Source organism: Pteropus vampyrus, unplaced genomic scaffold (genome assembly GCF_000151845.1).
Source record: "Pteropus vampyrus isolate Shadow unplaced genomic scaffold, Pvam_2.0 Scaffold29, whole genome shotgun sequence".
NCBI lineage: Eukaryota > Metazoa > Chordata > Mammalia > Chiroptera > Pteropodidae > Pteropus > Pteropus vampyrus.
The window spans coordinates 12132206-12136736 of NW_011888810.1; positions in this window are offsets into that span (position 1 = coordinate 12132206).

Sequence of the window (4531 nt, forward strand, 5' to 3'; positions counted from 1 at the left end):
CCTGCACCTGGCATGACTTGGAGGCTCTGTGCACATCGATACAGCCAGGAGGCGCCCACCGTCTTCCACCCCATCTCCATGTGAAGCTAGTCTACACTGCCAGAAATGGGTGCCTCACAAATGGCACTGGACTGAGAGACCCTGTAAGGGGCACATGCTGCCCTGCACATCACCCCCACTGTTCCTGGGCTTTGGGGGAGCCCTAAGCAGCAGCGACGGTGGCAGACTGGGAATGTCCCTTCATGTTATTAATATCTAAGCTACTGCTCAGTGACCCCGATTCTGGCTTCTGATTCTTTGTTTTGTTTCTGTTTTTTATTGAGCTTTTGCACATCTAGCTTTTAAGAAAATGGGTTTGGGTTTGACATTGAACCTAATCTCAGTGTAAGAACTCAGGGACATCTGCAGTGAGAGAGAAAGGCTACATCTATAGAGAAGGCCACCTGCCCTTTGTCACTTCCCCAGCATAAAAAGGAAGAGAAGGACCTGGCAGATACTCTGGAGAGGGAGCAGATCCTGCCTCTGCTAACCCAGAGGTGGAGAGACGTTCATGCCCCTCGGACACGGTGACCCTGGCCTGTCCTAGCAGTCAGGATAGGGTGGGTACAGGTGGGCTTGCTGAACTGGAGATCCCCAGGCTCCACCCAGCGCAGCCCAGGTCCTACAGCTTCGGCCCCATCTCACACCAAGGTCGGACCCTCCCCCCGGACCCAGCAGGGTCGGCACACAGCACGCACCACAGTTTCTGGATAGAACCAAAAGCACGTACTGAACATGGTTTTAAACAGGCACAACCTGGGTCAGAGAGGTAAAGAGATTTCTCCGAGGACCAATGGCCAGGCCCACAACATGACAGCCTGAGCCAGCAGCATGTCGACGTCTCTTTCCGTAGAACACAGAATTAAAAGCCCCTATTAAGGTATCATTAGGGAAAATGGGACACAGTGATGTTTCAAATTAGGCATGTATTTCATAGTTTGAAAAGGGCAGGTGAACTTTTCCAGCTGGCAGTACCCGAGAGAGCCCTACCTGGAACACACACGCACGTCCTCCCAGCAAGGAGAATGCAGAGCTTCCCAAGGACAGGAGCTGGGCCCTTCCCAAAGAGAAGGCCATTTCCTGGACCATGTTTCCGATTGATACTGGACCCGAGTTTGATGAGGTGATCCTGCAGGTCTGATAATCCTGCAGCACTGAGGGACTGCCTAAAAGGAGGGATGTTTAAAAGAGGCACTGCAGGAAATGCGAGAGGCTGTGATCTGAGTTTGAAGGGTCCCTCTGTGTGTCTGCAGGAGAAACAGGTTTCCTGATGGTAGAAGCTTGGGGCGGGGGGGAGAGAAGGAGGAAGAGGCAGGGCAGAAAAAGAGAAGGAGGAGGAAGAGGAAGAGAGGACGGGGAGGGAGAGAGAAAAGAGAGGTGGGGAGGGGAGGGAGAAGCTTTCAGGCCACATCTTTCTTTCTGAACTCAAATCCCCTTTCAGAATTTACTTCCTGACAAAGAATAGGAGCAACCAAGACAAAATTTTCTTTTCTCAAGCCAACAGTTTATTCAATATGCACCTCCTGAGCTCCCACTGCATCCCAGGCCGCGTGCTGGGCCTTGGGGATACAGGAGGGCTGCGAGGCAGTCCCTGTTCTGAGGCTACTGAGGAAGATGAATATTATGGCCTGTATGTGAAGAGCTTTCTCAGCACACATTGTCACGTCAAAGACAGAAATCCAAAATCTTCCTCAGACTCCCTTGCAGCTGGTGATCCAGATATGACTTTTTTCTGCTCATCACATGCATGATAACAGAATTAAGTCATGCCAGGGAGAGGCAGGCTGCAGTGCAGCAGGCATTTTGCTGGTGTAGATCAGGGCAAAGGTGGCTATGGGGCCTCCATCAGCAGGGTAACCTCCTGATTCCATGGGCAGCTTCCCTTGTCTACAATGTCCTGGCTATGGCAGAGGCACAGCAGCCTGAGGGCCTCAATGCTGAGGTGATGCTTTGGGAATCACCCCTGGAAGCCGAGCCTATCATCTGTTTCTTCAGATCTCTTAATGATTTTGTGGGTCATTTCATAGCTGGACTGATAAGGCCTATGAAAAACTGCAATGGAGGATGTAACACACATGGCCAGTGTCCTGCTGATACAACCCAATGAGGGTGCTGGTAAATGTTTAATCAATCACCTGATCTTCAGAGGGAAATGAGCCCTAATAGCATTTACTGATTTCCATGGTGTAAATATTCTGAATGGCTGTGTACATATACATCACCATATTATATTTTCACCATATGAATATGACAGACATAAATAACCTCAAGAGCATAGAGAATAGCAAAGGGTAGTAAAATAATTAGATATGAGTATTTGTTACCTGTCTTCAAAATGATTTCTCTAATTATAAGTTTGTAAAATATAATTTGTAATAATGACTGTGTTTCACGAACAACTAGCAAAAATTCTTAAAATGTTTACATTCGGCTCCTGCGCACTTATATGACACCGACCCATGACTGGCTCCATCCCACCCACCCCAGAGGTCACCAGCAGGTGGTTCCTGACAGTCCAATGACCTTCTGTGCCTCTGTGTAAAGGTGGTTCCTGGCGAAGGCAGCATGATTGGCCCACATCCCAGGTGCACCAAGGCACCAGAGTTAGTGCCCAAAAGAGACTCTCTACTAACTAGGGATGGGAAGTGTGAATAAATACCCATCTCCCCACCACAAATGAGGTGTGCCTACGTTTCTCAGAGAGCCCCGTGGGGATTGTGCCCCAGGTGCCCACAGCGATCACCCCACTCATTTACACGCCCTTAATGGGTTTTCCCTTCCCTGTCTCACTTCCCCACTCACTCGCCATTCCCCCTAATAAACTACCAGCATCCTAATTCTTGTCACAGAAGCTACTTTGGCGGAAATTCAAACTAAAGCAGGGTAGAATTCACGCTACAAGTTCAGCAAATCCCCTAGTACAGGGTCGGCACACACGAAAAGAGTATAATCAATATGTTTTATGTTTTTCTATGACCAAGTACTTACAGGGTGTGGTAACTGCTGCGGGCCCTATAATGTGTGTTGCCTGAGTTGTCCAGCACGCGGTACACTGCGTCTGACTTTAGCATCATGACAAGATGTGGGCATGAGGAAGAATGTCTAAGGGCCATCCACTAATAAGAATCATACCGGGAGGCCTTAGGGATCTCCTGGTCCAGTGCCCTGATTTTTCAATTAAGGAAACTGAGGCATGAGGAGAGGAAGAGATTCTCCAAAGGTCGCTTCGAAAATCAGCAATGAAACTAGAAACTGGTGTCTCCATTGGTAGTGGAGGTCCCTGTCTGCTGTGGTCAGCTTGGGCTCCTGGCCCAGAAGCATTCTCCTTGCAAGGATGTGAAGAAACTGTTCATTGCTCTCTGGAGACCCCCAGTTCCACTTACCCAGTGCCTTGGAATCATTTCAGCTGAGTTACTTTGCTAAGCGACACTTTCTTGAGAAGTATTAGAAATTCTAAAGCTGAGAACTGCAACTCTTCACAAGACTGGATGCAGCAAGAGCCCCAAGGACCACCAGAGTTCAACTCTGAATCAGCACTTCATGCAGTGGCCCCAACATGGCCTCTAAAGGAGTGGGACTCGTGCTGGACCTCAGTTGAGGCACCACACGTAACTTTCCTGACCATCTGCAAAGTCTGACAGGGGAGAGAGGAACGCTCATGTTATCTCGCACCGGGGGCAAATGTGCCCATCACCGTGTCATCTAGTCATCTAGATTCCTACTACGACCCCATGAAGTGGAGTATTATTATTCTCATTTTAAAATGACCCAATAGAGGCTCAGTTGGGTTAAATGATATGCCTAAGGTCACATGGAGGCAAGTAGAGCTGGGCTTTTAGATTGTGGAATCTGAATTAGAAAGATTCTCAGCCCCATGAGCGCCTTCATGAAAGAGCACTGAATGCCACAGTGTCAAGTTCATGGTGTCCTCAAGAACTACAATTGATACAGAAGGGCTGGAGTGTAAGGTACAACGCAGGGCAGGGGGGCAAGGGTGGCTGGATTAGTGAGAGGTCAGGGTGTAAAGCGCCTTGAAGGTCAAACTAAGGTTTTGTGTGGGTTCAGAGAGCAAAAGGCAGACATACACTGACAGAAGATGAGTCTCTCACTGAGCCAAGGCGAACCCAGAGCCTATACCTGTCTCTGATGAAGGGATGGTATCCCACAGGCAGAGCAGAGAGAATTATTCGGGGGAATCTAGAGTCTTGGAGAACAAAGCCAGAAGCCAGAGGTTAGAACTAGAGACTCAAATCAAGATTTGAGGCTGAGGGCTAGATGCCGGACTACAGACAGCAGACAAGACTAGAGAACAGGGACATTGTAGAAATGGAGTGCAAAAGAGAGCTGAGATGAGCGCTCAGGACGTAAGCTGTCAGTGAGGAAAGGGTGTCACCAGCCCCTTTTTGTTGGCTATTGACTGGCGACAGGTTATGAAGCCAGATGAATGGTCAAGAGTCCCAGAACAGACTAAACTGGAATAAGCCAAGAGTGG